Source organism: Haliotis asinina, chromosome 2, assembly GCF_037392515.1.
Source record: "Haliotis asinina isolate JCU_RB_2024 chromosome 2, JCU_Hal_asi_v2, whole genome shotgun sequence".
Classification (NCBI taxonomy): Eukaryota; Metazoa; Mollusca; class Gastropoda; order Lepetellida; family Haliotidae; genus Haliotis; species Haliotis asinina.
Window position 1 is genome coordinate 10,779,720 of NC_090281.1, and position 21,635 is coordinate 10,801,354.

At 37.7% G+C, this 21,635-nt stretch overlaps 1 pseudogene; it reads left to right on the forward strand.

The window, feature by feature from the left end:
* Positions 1–13,653: 13,653 nt before the first annotated feature.
* Positions 13,654–13,881, forward strand: LOC137274932 (U2 spliceosomal RNA; annotated as a pseudogene).
* The last annotated feature ends 7,754 nt before the right edge of the window (positions 13,882–21,635 follow it).

Consider the following 21,635-nt stretch of genomic DNA (forward strand, 5'->3'; position numbering starts at 1 on the left):
GCTATTCTCTAAACTTTCTGTCTCTACATATCCCTCCCTCCGAGATGATATCCCCATTTTATCTGCAGTGTTAGGCAGCAGTAAAAATATTTGAATCCACTGTTTCGGACCCATTAGTGGACTTATTTACTGGTAAACACATATAAGATATCCACGACCTGACAAATGACCCCAATTTGCACACTTGGGAACGCCCAACAGAAACACTTGAAACAAGAGGGAGACAGGTTGTCTGATAAATATCGAGAAGATGAATTCATTTTCCCCCGTGCGTTTCACGCATGAATTGTTATAGCACACTCGATTTGGAAACAGGTACAATCCCAACGAATTGAATCAACACAATATACTGAGCAAATATGTTTAAGACCACCGATCCATTTCACGAAGCAAATGACATTTTCCTGGGGTTTTTTAAAACAAAATTGTTGAATATCTAAAATGCTTGTCAATACCCAATCATCTATTTGTCTTTGTCTAACTAAAGGTTAGCGTGAAATATCAGTATATTATGCCTGAAATTGCAGTCTATCATTCGAAGGAATATGCGGTGTTGATTTCATGTCACGGTTACCATGTATTGCACGTGCAATTCGTTGTACCGCCTCTCTTGTCACAAATGCGTTTAGTGCGCAGGTTCATCTAATATGTGTCTAGCAGTAACTTTCAAACTAAACAAGTCTCTTGTTTCAAACCTTGTGGAAAATACAGTGGAGAAATCATATCCACAAATTAACTTTGGGTTAGTTTGGGCCAATTACACCATTCCTTTATGGATAATTTACCAAAATCACTTAACTATCGTCTCGTCTTTAATGCTTTGCCTTTAACCTATATACTCCATACTAGGGGTATTTCTACTTCTCCTACCTGTTCTCTCTGTAAGTCTACTCTTGAGACTGCAGGTCATTTGTTTGTTTCACGTTCTTGTGGGATATCATAATCCCTTGATTTTATCAAATTTCTTCAGGCCTTGTAAATAAATGTCATGAACCTATTAAATTTGGTCTTATACCTAAACTTCCAAATCCTTATAAATTTGCTGTATGATCATATTTATTATCACTGGTAAAATACATTTGGTGGGTACGAAATCGGAATAAAATTAAGCACAAACAGTTAAAAGGGAATATTATTTTCTTGCGTTTTTAGTCTGCTAAAAGTACGTATTCGGGTTGATTATTTTCGTCTATCTGCCTCCATTTTTCTAAATACTCTCTCTCTACTCCGCTATTCTGTTCGGTCAATACCAGTGTACTGAAATTCTACTAAGATTTTATGGTCCGGTCTTAAAAAACAGCCAGTTAAAGTGTCCAAATGGCCATGCAGAATTTAGGTCCTTATTAATGTACCCTTGTTTCACACATTAATATTGTCCGTTTATGTATACATATAATACATATGTGTATGTTTCTATGGAAGAAATTTGTGTTGTATATGTATAGATAATTAGCTTTAACACAGGTGTATATTACAATCATATGACAATATATGTGTATATGTTGTTATTAATGTATGTCTTTACTTTCTTGGTGATTTTAAGAGCTGTTGTTTGTGACTTTCAAATATTTCCGTCTTTGGTTTTCATTGTCAGTGCTGCCACCCAATACACTGTCATATTTAATTTTAATGAGGGTAGTGGCAAATGCTGTCCAAATGTGTAGACGTTTATAGTTCAGGGCATAAATTAATATTAAAAAAAGAAAAATGTAACTGTTCTTATCAACTGAATATCTGATACGTCTTCTATTGGAGACATCGACATTAAACTGATTTTTGCGATGGGGTGAGGTGCCACGGAGCTTGCTCCGCCCCGGTATAGCAACCTCCACGAATGATACAACAACAAAAATAGAACCCTCTACTTAGCCCTGTGTTTCACATTTCATTCCCCTTTGTACCTCACTTTGCGAAGTCGCCTCCCTTTTCGCGCGTCTGTTTCATTGGAGGCAGCAAGTAACCACTTCCAAACTGTAGAAATGGACCCATCCACTCAACCACATTGTACTCCGTCAAAACCAAGCTCTGGGAAGCTCCTCGAAGTGATTTAATTTCCACTTCCAGCTGTTTTCTGTCCCCGTATCCAAGGACGTCGGCCATGATGCCGCACGCCACAAATTACGTCGTAGTCAATCACACCCTCACAACCACATTCTGCCTAGTCGATAACACACGTCTTAAGCGCCAGCTAACCCCTTGGAAGATTTTTCAAGTGGTAAGAAAGTGCCAAAAGCCACGGCGCGTTTCTCCAGGGTCAATTTTCATTGAAATTTCAAAATTTCTTTAACTTTCATTCTATTTCTTAAATAAAACAGCATTTGAGACTAAAATTCACCTCTCCTAACATTGTTTTGGTACTTGAACTGTATTTAAGTGTAGTGGATTTAGTCCACGCGGTCAGTTGCTGTGTTTTTTGACGCTTGTCTGGGCGCGACTTTCTCAAAGTCGGGGCTGCACAAACTCTTCCAACTGCTGTGTCCACACGCCTCGTTCAATAAGCGCCGATCCACCGGCTCATGGCCCTAGCTGCAGGACGTTTTCCCTACGTCGCGTCGACGTTTTAGCACCTGCGCTCTAATTATTCAAAAATGTAAATAAGGTTATTTACACTATTATTTGCATTCACACAGATAGTCAAATTTCTCCACAAAGATGCTTAGTTTCGCCGTGGAACTCGTCCGTGGTCCGAAATTGCGTGTAAGGGGCTGATGTAAATATCCAGCCCCGTAATAGGATGCTGTGGGTTTATAGGTATTTTGCCGGGAATGCTTCTTGGCCCTTAGGCTAAGCTCTAATCCTTGGATACAGGAGGAGCACATCAACAGCTGCAGTGGTGACTATAAAACGCTTGGTTATTGACTCTTCATTGGTGACTTTCTGGTCTACGGGTGGGTATCGGGCACTATTTATAGTGGTCTTCCCCCACCCCAGTCTTCATGACGTAGCAAGCGGCTTCAGTCTTTCCAGCAGTGCCGACCAAATTCCTTTGACAGGAAAGTCATCTTGCACTGTACGTGTGTAGTCTGTTGAAGAGAATTTTGAAATGAATTCATGAAAATATACTTGACATTGTGCAGTTAGTTTCAACACCTGCTGTGCAAGCTAAAGAAATTGCATAAATATTGGAAAACAGAAGCATCAGGTTTCTCAGTTTCAAATATGAAAACGGGGTTCGTCTTTTCCTTACCGCTGGATCCATGATGTAGTACCTGAGGGATTTTTGAGAGATTTCTTTTCCAGGTATGGAACTGTGCTTTCAGCTTCAGCTGAGACAATGATTGTTGGCGGGGAATCCATTCAAACAGGAGGGAGGATTGTACAAGTTCAGATGCACAGCTGTTGGACGGGCAGCATCCCTTATATCGTGAGACTGGGTGACAGGATGTCAATGCAAATCACTGCGCCAGGTAGGCTGACAGTCTGTTTGAAGTGCTTGATATGACTAATTCCAAAGAAATTATAATAATAGGAACAAGGCACAGGAGCCCAGTAATGCTAACAGTGATGTGGGTGTGGCAAGGGCGACTACTGATGCATTAAACAAAGTGACTATAGAGTGTGATATTGATGAGTGAGGGTGAAGCTGAGGAGAGTAATGTGAAAGAATCTGAGGGTGAAAGCACGAGAGAAAGTGAGTGTCAGAGAGAGAATGAAACTGAGAAAACTAGTAGGTCATATGCATCGGTGGCATCTGTGTCCAGTTTGGATGTATAGGATCCGATGGATTCTCAAGGAACTGATGATACATTAGCTAACGTCAGTTCTCAGGACTGGCATACAAGCAGGCCCAAGCAGCGTTACAGGTCTGTTTCACGTGGGGCCACGTCGGGGAAGAAACATGGTGTCTAACATCCCCGCGGGAGTGGCAGATGCTCCTGTTGGAGTCACGTGTTCCCCGTCGGGGACTAGGATGATCCCCCTTAGTTCCTTATGAAGTGGGTGACTCTTGTTAACGACCGCGCTATGTCTATCACAGCACGAGTTCGATCAATGTTATTGACTTAGTTTGCCAGGTTCCCCCTCTGCTGGGAATGCAATTTTGTCGATATTTGTATGTCTGATATTGTTTACACTGGAGGGATCGTGTTTTTGGTTTTGCTATACATAAATGCAATACTTATGTTGTTTAATGTGTAGAATATTTGGCCATAGCTAATTTGCATATTACTTCTTAATATTGGTATTAGTTTGTTTTTGAGAGCTTGTCGGTGTAAGTTCGAGTTGTGCTATGTATTAGATTATTTTGGATGTAAGTTATGTTTTTTTCCAAGGGGTTGTATTTGTATTCTGTTTGAGTTTGTTACTATAAAAAAGTATGTTTATCATTGTGCATGTGTATATATTACGTGCGCTTCTGTTATCAACTATTTAACATGCATCATGTATAAGTTTGTTTCCATTGACCCATTCTTTTGTTAGTGATAGCATTGATTTTCTATTTCAAGAGACTCACATTCATAACTTGTATTAGTGGGATTACATCAACGCTCAGTTGCTTATGTTGAGCATGTGGATTATTGCTTTTGAATGGTACGAATGCCATATGTGGGGTAGAATTCAACAAATTTGTTCATTAGTTCCATCGGTTGGGCAATGTCAGGGTATATTCGCTCACAAAATGTACCTTTTCGTGTGTGCACCACATTTTCACAAAATGGAACCCCTGTAACAAGAAGTTGACCCAGAATTTGGACATAACGGTCATGGTCCTTATCAAGTGTCAGCACATCATCTTGGCCCACTCTTAAGCAGAACTTTGATACTTTATTTGCAGCCTCCCTCAAGGGTAAATCTCTTGCTGTAAATGGACATTTAATTTCCACGATGCCTGTTTGGCCCCTATGACACACTTTACCATCAGGTGTAGCACCTAAGAAATTGAGCTTTGGGTTGATGACTTGTCCACAGTCATGGACATGAACGCTCATGTGTTTTTTCAGTGTAGGCCCTTTTAGCAGCCACCTCACTCCATTTGCCATATGATGTTGGGGCCGATGAAAATGATTTCTCAAATAAGATGGAATTAGTAAATTTGTCAGTGATGGGTCTCCGTCTGAACATGATCCTGTGAAACTGAGCAGTGGTAATTCTTCTGTTCCTTGCTTGAAACCACTTACCATCTCTACAGCCTCCTGTTGTTTTACTGGAGTTAAACATGACGTGATTTTCTCCGCAATATGCAGTTGGGGTTCAAATGGGAAATCTGTAACCCCACATGCAGACACAGCTGCTGGAGTTGTTTGGATCTTGCATCTCTTCACCTGAAATTATTAAATGACACTTTTATAATTTCCGTAAGATTTAATTGAAATCATTTGGGTTTTCGTATAATAAATTGACAGGAAATGAAAATGTTCCTGTGGAAAGTATGTGTGTTCATAAATCTTTTATTATTGATCACCAATTCACATAAGGTGAATATAGGTTTGACCATGAAATGCTGTTTTCCTTTCAGTATATTCCACTATGGACATGGTGGCCTGCAAATGAACATGCCAGCAACTGGAGGAAGAAAATCAAAAGCGGAAGACTGAATTGTGACAACTGAAAAATCCACGGCACGAAATGAATAATTCAAGCCAGATAGTGTCGACACACCAAACATTAAGAATTTGTTTAGATATTATATTGGATTTCCGTTTACGACCTTTATAGTGCTTTTCACATTTATGTTTCCCATTGACGTTAACCCTGTCCACTACATGGAGAATAGGAAAGATATAAAAGTGTGTGTCTCTCAAGAGTGATTTATTCCTTGTGCTGTGTAGACTGCGAAATGTTTTTCATTTGAAAGATACTGCTTACTGGTTTTCTATGTCAGTTCAGTCTGCTAGTGTCATATTCAACAGTGTTTTGCATCACACGTATTTAAAGTTAGGATAGTTATCTTTCTGGCCTCACTGGAGTACGACCATAGAACAGAAGCTTACAGATTTTTAGGGAGAATTTCCAACTTCAATAGCTATTATTGACTGCACAGAAATTAAAACACAGAGAGAGACTCTCAGCCTCAGTGTTATTCACAGTATAAATCAAATACAACCTTAAAAGGTTTAGTTGCAATTGATCCAAAAGGGTCTGGTATGTTTGTGTTGATGTTTTCTGGTTCAATTGCAGACAATGATGTATGTACAGAGAGTGGTTTTTAAACCATAATGGACAGCTAAAAGCAAACGGGTATATATATGATGGCGATTCAATTATGGCTGAAAAGGGTTTCCAGATCACACCTAAACTTTTGGAACTGAACGTAAATTTAAATATTCCTCCATTAGCATCTTCTGTAGCACAGATGACGGCTGGTGATGTGGCAGAGACAAGACGAATTGCTCTTCGCAGAATACATGTCGAGAGATTGACAAATAGAATAAATATCTTTAAACTTGTAGGTAGAAGAATACCTTTTTATTGCACATGATCAAGGAAAGGACAAGGTATGATAGAGGCCCTTATTTGCCCACAATATGTCATGATTAACAACACGATAATTTAGCATAAAAAAATTAATTGTTGATAAATACTTCCAATTGCATTTTTTATGGTTTTAGTGTTGTTAGTTTTCCTCTTTGAAGACCTCAAAGTTAACCTTTTTTTTACAATATCTTCTAGAAACGTACATTTTCTGACTTTCAGAGTGATAGAAAAGTGTGAGCAAAAGCGTGACCCATCCCAGTGATTTCACGACATATGAAGAGAGTAAATTAGAATGCACACCTAAACATTTTGGTGGGTCACGCTTTTGCTCACATCAAAATCTTTAAAAAAGTACATTTTTTCGGTTTCTGAAATTGCACCATACGTCTCAAAAAATAAACATTGGCATAAAATAACATCTTTGAAAACAGTCCATCACATTTACACACCTGTACCATGATACATTATATGTTGAATGGTTTTGTGCTCTAAAACACACATACCAAACATCTATATTAAAATTTTCAAGATCATAAGGCACTCGCAAGGCTGATGTATGAGAAGTAAACATTGTTTTTTGGTTGTTGGTCTCTACTAGAAAAGTAAGATGTCTGAAGATTTTCAAAATATGATCAAGCAGCACTGTAAAGGTGAGAATCTTTGTTATTATGGCAGAATTTGATCATCGTATTTCTGTCATCTGTTTATCAAACACCTTTGAGTCACCTGTCACCGTCAAAATAACACTGTCCTTCAACAGGATTGCCATGTATGAACATATGCGTTTTCCAAGAATTTATGTACCTTGATGTTTCCAATGACCTATTAGATTTCATTCAACGAAAATGACTACACTTAACTGCACGAAAAGGACTTTTTTTGTAGCTAGGATAAGAACATTGTATCAAGGTCTAGCAGATGATGAACACAAGCAGAGGTAAAGTCATACATAGTTGTAAATTGTAATATACAAGCTTGAATTCACATTGTGAGGCAAAAGGATATGTAGACTGATGGTTGTAATAGTGGACTGTTGATTTTTTGTTATCAGACATGCAGATTCAAATCCATGTAACTTTTCTTTCTTTTTTTTCAAACTTTGTTTATCCAGTTGTTACGGTTAAAAATTTACTGTGACAAGCAACCCCATGTGAACCAGCAAAACAGAACAAAATCAAGTCAATAAAGTTCAAGGTACACAAAGTCACAAGTCAATATAACAATGAAGATTTCAGGTACAATTCAAGACAGACAAAATCTAAGTCAATGGGTTACAAAATACAATATAGCAAACTCACCAAAGTCTTGGTGTGAGAGAGAATAACTATGGCAGAATGTCGACATAGCGATCGGTGCGACAACAGATAATGTAGGTCCGGCGTCGGCAGTGACTCCAGCAAAGATGAATGAATGTGAGTGTCACCCTCCGCCTTTATATATAATTACTAAGTCAGTTCCCGAAAGTTCGGGTACAAACAAACATCGTCAACACTGTAGAACGCCCTCGAATAAGTCTCCCGGAAGTAGACACATAGAAAACTAGGAGCAGATACATTCCGGAAAACAAGAGTTATAAAAGTGTTGACCAGCTATTAAACCGAAATGTGACCTATATTCAAAACACTAAATGTTGTGACCCAACAATAATTATTACTGAATTGATAACAAAAATATACAGAAAATACACACTCGTAACAGTCTAAAATGTTTAACTAAACTGTTTCACATCAAATCCAAATATTGTAATTCTTTTCTTCAGTTTGGTAATCTGTTGTACACTGCTGAAACAAACTTTAATTAACATCTGTAAATCATTTATTAAGACACTGACCATTCACCTTTTCAAGTCAGTCTTGTTGCCTTTGTTCCCAATATTTTTTTTTAAATTAATATTTTATATATTTTGATCTACTTAGGTTTATACACTCTTGAATACTACATACAGTTCTTAACAGTTAATCAGAAACTGAGATTGATGACTGTGTGAATGAAGAGTAATAGTAGATGTTTTGTATCTTTAAGGTGGAAAGGTTGTGAATAATTACTCTGAGAAGTCTTTTGAATAATGACTTTAACACTTGCATTGTGTTAATATGAACCCGTGCTGAAAATGATATTTCACCCGAAATGGGCCTCTTTGAGGTCAAGATCTGTGATTTTAGTGCAACGTGATTGGTTATTGTAATAACATATGATGATTGAGATGTTAACTGTATGTTTGCTAAAACTGGTCGTAAATGCTAACTTGTAACACTCACTAGTTAAAATGAAGCTGTACCCAAAACAGGCCCATATGATTCGTAGTATAACATGATTGGTTATCATGCTTACATGATGTAAAAGTGACCCATGGATTACATTAGCAAAGAATGGTGCGAATAATGACTGAGTTTTGGGGACACAATTGGCAAGTAATGGAATGTTAAATGTTTTGCAACCCTAATTTGGCCCCTTGAGGTTTAATAAACATGATTGACACTGACATGTTTTTCAGCACGTCTACCTATCGTAACGGCTGTAAATAAAATGACAGTTGTAAATAAGTCATTGCGGTACAGTGCTATTTCAGACTTCTTGTTACTTTTAATGGGAACATAATACCCATTTCGGGCCCCTTTCCAGTGAATTTATACCTCAGATCATATCAAATGTAACATTTTTATGCAAAGCTAACATGTCTCTAAACAAGTAACATGTTTTCAGCCAATTCTGCTAGTGGGCTAAAACCACCCTTATCATACCTTGTCCTTTGGTTTGTTTGTGCAATGCTGACAAACGTTCTGCCGATATTGGTAAAGAAATGAGAGTTGTTCAACTGATTTTTAAAAAGATGTCACTAAACACTGAAGATATTAAAGGCCGGTGATATGTAGGGACTTCAGTGTATAAAGTTCAGTCCATACTTTTGACTACAACCTCCTGCAAAGCTAATCTGGATTTTCCATGTCAGTTCAACAGTTGTTGAGAACAGTCAGAAGTATTCTTAATTCTAAAAAGATTCAGTGGCAGACAGGGCTCATGTGCTTATGTCAGATATACATGTTCCTTGTATACAATAATATTGTGTACATGTTTGTAGGCTCTGTTGCTATGATGAAAAGTATTACCTACTCTGTGTAATGGATATGTACTTAGTGCACAAAATAACTCTGAATCATGCATGTTGAAATATTTAATTTACTTTTTTCAAATTCTGAGTTTCGGATTATATGTGTGAAACTATTTACTGTATGGAAGATTAACGTTCTTTCATGTTCAATATTGTGGTGTCTAATTCTTGTATGGGGATAATACGTTACCTGTATTACAAATACTTAACTAAACGTCAATTTTGCAGAAATTTTTTATCTGTGGATGTGCCATTAATGCAAAATATTTTAGTGTACAGTTTCTTTATACTTAATAAGTGTGGCTTTACTGACTTCTGAACTATTTGTCTCTCCATGAAACCATTATTTGTATTACGTGTCTATGACCTGCATAGATGCATTAAATACAGGATAGAATATAACGGATACTATTTGTATATTTACATATGTCACAGATGATCCCATCTCAACCAGGCCAAGAGTAGTGGATTGTTCAGGTGCATTGTCTGTCAAGAGGTAGCACACTGGAGCACTTGTCAGTTTCTTTAGAACTTTAATAGATCCTGGGTCAGTTGGGGATATTATGAAATTATGCAAGTACGTTTTGCTGGATTTCATTAATGTTGTAAATTTTCAGTAATTACAATATAAAATATTAGGCTCTTTCATTTCACCAGTACCTCTGTCCAGATAATTTTGCCATCACAGGCTTCCATTTTCTAGATGATAGATAAGATGGTTTAGCCATAACCATGCCACTTACAGGTGCTGGCTCTTGGGTCTCCTTGGCTTGTGCCACTGTTGTGGCAGGCTTGTTACCGACACATCTGCTAGCAGGTCACGGTAGCCAATCTTCCTGAAGTGTGAAATGGTTTGTACAAGACCAATAACATGTGCACAAGTTCTGCATGCTCTGAAAAAAAATATATTTCAGTGCAATGTATATCATGACAGGGTGAAAACCGTGGCCCAACAAAATGTCACTCTAATGTCTGTCGGTTTTCGAAGTCACCTGACTAATTGTGACCCATAATGACAACTTTAAACAGTGATAATATAGGAGAATGTCGCATTATTACCATTGATAAAATGGTTTTATTGTTTTCTAGTTTCTCCTCTATCAAACGTAGGCGCAGCTTTTACTGTTGACGATCTACTTATAGATATGACCTTCACTTGTCAAAAAAATGCAAATCGACCATGTGGTTCTGTTTACTTTTCCCATCAGAAGACGATGGAAAGTACATTACAAAGAAAAAGTGAAATAGTTACCCTGCCTGACAAGTACAATAACTTGCCGTAATCCTCTTCTCAGCCTGCACAATGGTGACTGTATGAGGTGACTCTGGCTTCCTCATAGACAGATACGATTTACACCGGGCATCTACCTCGTTTTCGTTAACATCATGCAGCTTTACATTAAGAATATAACCCAAAACGAAATATGTGTAACCCCTCTCTTTAGATCATTTTGACAAACGACTTGTACCAAAATAATCAAGGTCAAAATCATCACTCACGCCATCAAGTTTCGCGGTCTGTGACGCCATACTTGGCGATTAGCGAGAGGTTTGTCCCCCTTATCGTCAAGACGACTAGTGGGTTGGGCTTATCGGCCGGGACTGGATCGGTCTATAAGCGTCCCAGTTCTGTATTAAAAGTTGATATCAAGATTACCTCCAAATTGTTATGCACGCATTTAGGCAATGTTTTAGGGAGCATTGTGCATTTAGACCAAACTTGGGCTGTTCCTGGGCGATCTATTCTGGATAACTGTCATTTAATTCGCGATGTGTTGGATTTTGTAGATCCAAAATGTCTGCCATGTTTAGTGAGTGAGTGAGTTTAGTTTTACGCCGCACTCAGCAATATTCCAGCTATATGGCGGCGGTCTGTAAATAATCGAGTCTGGACCACACAATCCAGTGATCATCATCGATCAGCGCAATTGGGAACCGATGACATGTGTCAACCAAGTCAGCGAGTCTGACCACCCGATCCCGTTAGTCGCCTCTAGCGACAAGCTGAGTGGCCTTTTATGGCAAGCATGGGTTGCTGAAGGCCTATTCTACCCCGGGACCTTCACGGGTCTGTGCTTATGATCGGGTCTCTCGTGAGTTTTTGTTTAAAGTATTGGACACTTTTGGCTTTGGCCCAAATTTCAAGAAATGGCTCAAAAATTTATATCTGGACATATCCAGTGTGCTCATTATTAACCAACAAATTTCGACGCCATTTCCAGTAACGAGGTCTGTCCGGCATGGATGTGGTTTGTCACCATCCCTGTATGTATTAGCACTGCAGCCTCTATTCTGTTGTATTCGGAAAAAAATATACAAAAACTGTAGGGATTTCTTTGCCTTTGCTGATGATGGGCTGGGTTTTGGTACAACTGACGCTTCTATTGGTCATCTTTTGGCAGCTTGTTCATTGTTTTCGGCAAAGCGTCAGGCTCTAAATTGAATCTTGCTTAAATCCATGGCATTTTTGTTGGTAAATGGCATTTGAGTTTGGACCACCCTTTCGGTATTTCTTGGATTGAGCAGTCAAAAAATAGTCGGAATTGTAACAGGCAAGAATATAAGTGCTGATGATCAGTTTCACCCTGTACATTCTAAATTCCGTTCTGTATTAGACACTGCGAGGGACGCTCTATTTCTATTTTTGGCTAATCTACTGTGTGCAACGTCATGGTTTTATCTAAATTTTGGTATCGAGGGGCAGTAACAATATTTTCAAAACATTATTTCGACCTTTTCCAAAGGGAGATTTTTCGGTTTATTTGGCAGTCCACTGCTGAGGCTATTCGGAGGTCTGTGTGCTATAGGTTTCATCGAAATTATATTCGTTTTATTTAAAGCAAACTCAAAATCTGTTACTTAATTCTTCACCTAAGTGGGCGTCTTTTTGGGGGGGGCAAAATACTGGTTAGGAATGTCTTTCCGTCACTATTGTCCTACTTTTACTTCAACTGTTATTTCCTCATTCTGAGACGATGAATCCATTCCATCAGACATGTTTATTGGTTATAAGACAGTTTGAAGCTGTGTCAATTCAAAGTATCTGATAGATATGTTTTGTTTAACTAAAACAGTATCATGCGTGTTTCTTACAACCTGTTGTGGAAAATAAAGTTGAAACGTTGTATCCACGTATTCCTTTTTGGCAGGTTTGGCTTAATTTGCATAATTCGTTCGTGGATCCGCTTTCTAAATCAGTCAACTACCGTCTCATCTATGATGCTCTCCCCTTAGGGTATAGTTTCCACACTCGGGTATGTCTGTCACTCCTAACTGTCGTATAGCAATAGAAACTTCTGACCATCTCTTCATCTATTGCTCGTGTGTGGATGTTTTGTGGGATATCGTCTTCCCGTTTTCCAGTGGTTAGATCAATTGTCTTTTGACTTATTAAAAGGATCTAACGAGGTCATTCGATTTAATCTGGTTCGCAAAATCCCAAATTCTTATAAAAAATCATTGTGCATTTACCTTTTAAAAGTACAAAGTACACTATTTGGCTTGTTCGGAATTCTATCATGATGCGCTTTTGTGTTTCCTTAGGACACGTGTCAAGGTTGACTTTTGTTGCTTTTTTTCTTCGTCGGCTTTCTTATCTAAGTATTGGCTTTCTTCTTTTATTTTTTTTTGCAAAATAAATGCTGATCATATATATATATATATATATATATATATAGTGTGTGTGTGTACAGGCTCTTTCTTGTCTAAATGTTTATATCTTAATATATTGTTAATGCATGTCGCCAGTTAGGCACTCCGTATATATTCTTGCATGCAAGGAGATGTGCGCTGCATGATGCGAGATTATTAATTTTGTGTCTGTAGTTCTCTGCCTGTGTGTGTGTATATTGATGTTGTGCAAGTTGTTCGTATATTACGTGTACAATGTGATGTATAAGGTGTGCTAGTGAGTATGTATATATGGTGTGTATTGCTTGTTTTGATCTTCGTTGTTAATAATTTATTCAAACAGTATTTATAGTTGCTTTGGCAGACTTCTTTCTAATTTTATGTATATATTCTGTATATTTCATTTACGTTTGCTTCCTTCAATTTCTTTCTTTATTTGATGTATAGTGTTAATGTTTATTTTCTTCTTTAGTTCTTTTACTGTTAGCGCTGCAGGGCAAATCTCTTTTCCGTGGTATTATTTTAGGCTGCCCTCCAGCGACAGCGCATGTAAATTTCCCCCGAAAAAAGGGTATCTGTTCTTATCAGCTTAATATCTGATACGTTTTCTATTGGAGACATCGATATTAAACTGATTTTAGCAACAGGATGAGGTGCCACGGAGCTTCCTCCGCCCTCATCACGGGTTGGCCCGGTATTGCAGACCCTCCGGGAATGGCCCATCACTCATAATACAATTAAAAAAACAGAATCTTTAACTTAGCCCTCTCTTTTTCACATTTCATTTCCCTTTTTTAATCTCACTTTGCGCCGTCACCTCCCTTTTCACTGGAGGTACCATGCAACCACTTCCAAACTGTAGAAATGGACCCATCCACTCAACCACATTGTACTCCGCCCAAACCAAGCCCCGGGAAGTTCCTCAAAGTGATTAATTTTCCACTTGCAGTTGTTTTGTGTCCCCGTATTCAAGAACGTCGGTCATGATGTCGCACGCCGGAAATTACGTCGTAGACAATCACACCCTCACAACCACATTCTGCCTAAGTCGATAAAACACGTCTTACGCGCCAGCTAACCCCTAGAAAGTGTTTTCAAGTGGTAGGCAAGTACCAGAAGCCTTGGCGCTTTTCTCCCGGGTCAGTTTACATTCAAATATCTTTCCATTTCTTAATTAAAAACGCGTTTGTGACTAAAATTCACCTATCCCAACATTCGCTTTGATACTTGAACTGTATTTAAGTGTAGTGGATTTAGTCCACGCGGTCAGTTGCACTTTTTTTTCATGCTTCGCGCGACTTTCTCAAAGGCGGGACTGCACAAACTCTTCCAACTGCTGTGTCCACACGCCTCTTTCAATAAGCGCCGACCCTCCGACTCATGGCGCTAGGTGCAGGACGTTTTATCGCCTGCACTTCTTTTATTCAAAGAAAGAAGCAAAACTATTTCCACAATTTTTTGCCTTCACACAATTTGTCCAATTTCTCCACAAAGATTGACAGTTTGGCCGTGGCACGAAATTGCGTATATTTGGGCGTGTAATATTGGAGGTGAATTTTTGTAAAGGGGCTAATGTTAATATGCATCCCCTTATTGGGATGCTGAGGGATTTGAGGTATTTTGCCGGGAACCGGCATCGCTGTTCGGCCTCTTGGCTACGATAAACGCGCAGCAACTGCCATTGATTGGTGCAAGTATCGTAACTTTCACTCCTTGAGAGTGTGTGCTTTGTTTTATGCTACATATGAGGCATTGTTTATATTGTGTTACGATAAATGTACATTGCTTGTTTGCAGGTCGACGGGTGGTCATCACTGATTAACCCCCTGGATGCCGAGTATTTTTTCAGGCGCACACTTTCGTAAGGTTTGAAAAGTAAACGTTGTGCGAGATTTGCGCTCGTGTGGTACTGGATCTGCGTACGGCTCTGAAATTGCACAGATATGTAGAATATTTAATTTCCTATCCGTTGGTATAAATATAATAGTGGCTACCTCAAGGGTTTGAGAAATAGACACTGCTAAAAATTGTCCAAAACTTTTGTGTGCGTTCAAAAACAGTAAATTTATCACTTTTTTATCGTGCACCAATAAAAGCACTGTGCCACGATTTTTTTAACTTGGCATCTTTACGGAAAGTGTGAGCGAAGAAAATACAGCTTGATATCTGAACGACATAAGTGTATATGAAATGGATTTACGTGCTAATGCATAACGTTATACTCACAAAATCAAAAATGACCCGCAATAAATGTAATTTTCTTCTATGACGTCAAACGTCGACAGAAAGGTCATGCACGTATATAGATAAGGGGTCATAACTCAGGTATGGTTTACATTAGGTCAATGTAACTGCGATGACATGGAGAGAATATGCTGTGGATATGGAGCGTATATTTTCGTTATGTTTTGTTCACAGTGAACCAAACTATTCCAATACAAATTTCCCCAATGTGAGGAGATACCTTTTGGTAGTTTCACAATTTGTAAGAAAAGATGCAAGTGTACTACATCAGAAAGCAGGTAGTAGCAATTCGGATGGCCCAATCCGATACATAATTTAGTTCTTAGATTCCCATACTCTCCGGTTTGCGTGGATGTATCTTGATTAATTTTGCATCATTATTAAAGGAGTAACAGACACATCTTCAAATGTAATGAAATAACTGAAAATAATGCGGCATTTTAGTTGACGTCATGGCATGTTTTGTGACGTCGGAAAAAGTAGACACTGGTTTGCTGATTAGTATATATCTAACCTAATTTCCACTCAATGTGTAAAAGATCTCGGCTTCTGTGTCAGAATTCAACACTTTCTAGACAAAACGTAAAATGAATGGCTTTATCACTGAAGTAGTGTCCTGAATGTATCAACAATTACACGGTTTCACTACATATCTTATTGTGGGCAACACGCGCACCTGTCAGGCATCAGTTTAGCATAAATTAAAATTTCATAACACCTGAATATTCATTGAATATTCATTTAGGATATACGCTTTTCTTCGTATGATTATGTATTTGTTTCACTTCATAAGTATGCAATGAAAGGCACAAAGAGATCGCTTTTTCAGTATGGAACTATTAGAATATGGACGTAAGGTTTGTCCAAATCAAAAATATGACCTGGTGTATATATTTTTAAACAATTTTCGTATAAATATTGTTTGCGTTAGATATTCTGCCATTAAAGTAAGTTTTAATTTGAACTGACTTTATTATCTAAAACAATGGTAATGAATCATAAAACGATTTTGACAAACTCGCACCTGGTCAGTCAATTTTCATAACTGTTTTGTCTATAAAAACGACACAAACCAATACAAAGAAGAAGACAAGTCTTTTGAATATGTGTGCCTATTCATTTCATACAAGGTACAAATCATTTTCATTAATATTAACAGTTTTACTTGTAAGGTTGAATTAAATCGCTGTTTATTAACCTGTTCATATGACACTGCAATATTTGTCCCAACGTACTGAATATTGTACATCACAGGAACTAAAGCACATATTGCAGTAATGGCTACGTGTGATCTTCTAACACTTGTGTAAAGGATTAAAATGTGGTAAAGTACACTTACTGAGTCAATTTCCCATGTAAATATTATTCAAACAGTCAAAAGCTTTCAAAGAATAAAAACGCATACCCTATATCCACATATGGTATGATGTTGAACACGGATATATGCAGATACTGAAATCAGTTTCATGAAGAAATGTCTGAACGATACGCAAAATATACTACACAATACTTAAAGTGCAATCGGAATGGTATGGGCATTGTGTTTACTCTTGTTCAACCGACCTTCACCTCAAAGAAATTGGCTAATATGTGCAACAATGTTGACGTGTGACATCACTACCGATTTCTTTCAAAATGGCACAGGTACACAGGATTTTATGAGGACTTTTTCCTTGATTCAGGGATCTTTTGTACATAAATGAGAGATGTAAGTAATCAGAATTAATCTGACTATCTGTGCATTGTAATATGATTTTATAGCTTACATTGTAAATGACGAAAGAAGCCAGAAATGCCGACAAGTACCGTTGTCGTTCTACGTCATTTTTGCGTCAGTCATGGCGTCACGCTTCACCAAAAGTTTGACAGTTTCATACGAATTATCAAATGATTGCATTGTATCTATTTTTAATTTACTATTTCTTGTTACGACACTTTTCCGCTCAATATTCTAAGCGTATTGAGCCATTGTCAGGGATCATTACACGGCTGGATGCTGGAAAAGTTCCAAAAATACTAGTGCAGTGTAAAATCGGATTTTTTTTTGTTTACATTTCAAACGTGCTGTCTTTCGAGCACAGCGTTCGTTTTCATACCTAGTATCTTTCGTTTGGTTTTAGCTAGACAGTTAGTATTGGTGACAAAGACCATTTGTAATTTGATTCTAAGATGTGTGGGGAATTCCATGATGCATTTGTAGCAGCTGACTTTTAAATATGAGCGACGTAATAGACATCGCAATACCGGCCTTCTAAAAACGGGATTTTGTAAACACCATCCAATATGGCGGAAAGTGCACTTCGGCGTTCGTGTAAGTGCATTTTCGAAAACATCCCAACCGATTCTGGGTTCATCGGCGACGTTTCAGAATTATCATAACTGGTTACATGTAAACTTGATGCCAGTGATCAATAATATGCTATTTTTGAGATTCAATACTCACAGTATTTATCCGATGTCCACATTTCAAAACATACAGCATATAACGCTCTGAATCGCATTTTTCGATAAGGTGAAAAAATGGCGACATTTACGATGAAGCTTAATTTGAAAAACAATTATAAGTACTTTAGCTTGGTCTGAGATGATAGTGGATGGTATCAAGAAACAAGGAAGTTTCCATAGAATTCAAAACTGAAGTATATATATGTGCGTGGTATATCTAGAAGTTGATTGGACTTCAAAGTGAGGGGTGAAGAGGAAGGACATATATGTCCCTGTGGCATCCAGGGGGTTAGGTGTGTGACCTTCGAGTCTCCCCTCCCCCTTAATTGTTTCCATCATGGTTTCTGCAAGTTTCTGGACAAGAGGAAGGCTGCTTTAACGGTACGTGTGAAGTCTGTAGTGAGACATGTTGACAGGGAAGCAATTTTGGACATTATACAATCAGTTTCAAACCATGGTATCCGGGCCATGGAAGTTTTATCCATCTGAAAAACGGAGTCACCTGGCGGTTGGTATGTCGCCTTTGAACATGAGAATAGAGTGGGACTTTTGATAACAGCTGGGTCTGTTATTTACAGACGGGTGAAAGTTGACTTCACTCCATATGAGAAAGAAGTCAGGGGTCTACGTGTTCATTGGCTGCATGATGTCGTTTCGGACGCTTACCTCAGAGATATCTTTTCCCGTTGTGGAAAAATGTCCCATATCACCTCATTGATACACAATGCAACTATCGGTTCCAAAGGAACATATACTTTTTTTCTTTTTCATTAAAACTTTTTATACTCAAAATACAATGAAGCAACTACCCGCAAATAAAAGAATTATTACAGTGGTGGGGTAGTGGCTCTAGAATAATCAGATAAGGCGAGAGGAAGATTTACAAAGTGATGCTACATCAAAATTAATTAATCCGGCTGAAACAATACATATTATTTTGATTTGATATCTACAACACTTATTGTTGTAATAATACATAATGGGATAAATAATAATACATAATGGAAATTATCCCTATGTAGACATGTATAAACAATTACATATATTATACACATTATATATATATATATAAACACGCATACTCATAAATGTACATAGAACATTTTTAGCAGAAAAGATAAGAGAATGTTTATACATTCATAGACATGTATATACAATTATAAATGTTTACATCATTATACACATCTATATATATAATAGTGAGTGAGTTAATATTTAACGTAATATCGGCAATGTTTCAGCCATATCGTGACGAGAACAGATTTGAAATTGAAGTGGGATATGTACATATTACAAGGGGAAAAAAACTGTCGTCAAAGGACAATAACACAACTAGAATATCACAATTATGGATACAACTAGTGTGGAACGGTAAAACTGATAGAACTATTTGAACAAAACAAAATAAAACACGAGCTATATACATCACCAGCAGCTAAAGGTAGATCACCATGCCAGGTCCATGGGGACTTACTGTACCTTTGCTACCTGCATAGACCCTGGCTGGATTTACACCATCGCTTCGGACACTGGCAATGGTAGGAATATTTAGCCAGAATTTAAAACAAACAAACAAACATATTGCGACTAAAACGTATGGTTCAACAAAATTAACTTTGAAAGTTGTTGGGACTTACGTACCTTCTTGGGAGGACAATATTTTTATGCTACTTCAACCTCCCTCGAGGGCACAGCCACTAACGATCGCAGTTACATTACCATTCTTAAAAGATATGTTATCTATGTACAAAACATATTCAAAACATTCAGAATTTATGTAACAATTCTATTTCCTTTAAGAATTCAATTATTAAAAAGATCCTTTACAGTTTTCACATTGTAATATTTATCCCTTGTGATGGCAAAATCAACACAGTCAAGCAAGACATGCTTAACTGTGGTTCTCTCATCACAACGGATACAAAAAGGAGGATCCTCAAATCTGGACTGACAGCCCAAGTGGGTATAGCCGATATAGGGCTTTATACCATGTAATTTATTGATGCCCACATGGGTGTCCCACTTCTTTTGCATTAGATCTCGGATATATGATCTTATGACAGCCTTATAATCAGAATAGGGGATGAGAAGCGGTGTCACAGATTTGTTGAGTGCCGCCTTGGCAGCATGGTCGGCCATAGTGTTCCCAAAGATTCCAACATAACTGGGTAACCAACAAAAGGCGATGTCACATTGGCCAGTAGCAAGATCATTATACAATTCAACAATGTCAGCTAAAAGTAGATGTTAAGAAGATACATTTTTTGTAGCCTGGAGGCATGAAAGAGAGTCTGAATAAATGATATATTGTTTATATTTAGGGTGTTTTTTAATATAGTTTAGGGATGTTAATATGGCATGTGCTTCTGTAACAATAAAACTGCTATTTATCTAGAAGATATTGTTCTGGATCCAATGACAGTGGCACAAGCAACTGCGCCACCATCCTTGGACTCATCTGTAAATAAATATTTATATGTACTATACTTACTTTTTAATTGAATATTTTCCTGTTTTTAGTGTAATTCATGAGTTTCTTTATTCTTTATATTTATTTAATGTAAGGTCAACTTGTGGTCTAACCAGTTGCCAAGGCGGAGAAGAAAACAAGCGAGGAGCTATATTAGTTTTAACTAGCTCAATGCCAGCAGCAGAAAGAAAAGGTTTTACTCTAAGTCCAAGAGGCAGAACAAGAGAAGACTTTTTATTATACAAATCCCCATACAGGGGATTGAAGACACGGCTATATGCAGGATTGGACTTATTTGAATACAGTTTAGTGAGATACTTTTAAGATAATTGAATACGACGGTGGTCAAGACAAGGTTCGTCTGCTTCAATGTACAGACTGTCAACGGGAGAAGTTCGGAATGATCCAAGACAGAGTCTTAGACCTTGATGATGGATAGAATCAAGTATTTTGATGTTGCTTTTACAGCCTCCACCATAGACAATGGAGTCAGAATCCAGGTTAGATCTGATGAGTGAACTGTATAAATGTAGGAGGGTTGATATTGGTCTCCTCCCCACTTTGTATTTGAAACTACTTTCAACAAATCAAGCGCCTTCAGGCATTTGTTTTTAAGGTATTCAATATGTGGCTGAAAGGTTAAGTGTGAGTCAAAGATGAGACCAAGGAACATAGCTTCCTTGACAACTTTGATTGGTGTACCATTTAAAATTAAGTCCGGGTATTTTGGAGGTTTGTATTTTCGGCAGAAGTGAATGCAGTTCGGGTTTAAATTTTCTCAATCTAAAACATTCTCAAGGCACCATTTATGAATTTTGTTGAGACAGATTTGTAACTGTCTCTCAATAGTTCGCATGTTTTTGCCACGACAAGAGATATTAAAATCATCCACGAAAAGGGAACCATTGATTGAATCTGTTAAAACTTTTGAAACACTATTTATTTTCATATTAAATAAAGTCACAGACAAAATACTGCCTTGTGGAACACCCTGGTCCTGTTGGTAACGATCAGAGAGGGTAGACCACACTCTGACTTGAAATTGTCTGCCCGTTAAAAACTGATATTAAGTGAGGCAAACTACCTCTTACACCAAATTCACGTAAATCTTTTAAAATACCATGTTTCCATGTGGTATCATAAGCCTTTTCAAGGTCGAAAAATATAGATACAGCATCCTGGTTATTAACAATAGAATTCTTAAGGAAAGATTCCAATCGAACCAAAAGGCCAATAGGGCTTCTATGTTTACGGAAACCACACTGAATGTTAGAAATCAGATTATTGGTCTCCAAATACCACACTAAACGATTATTTACCATT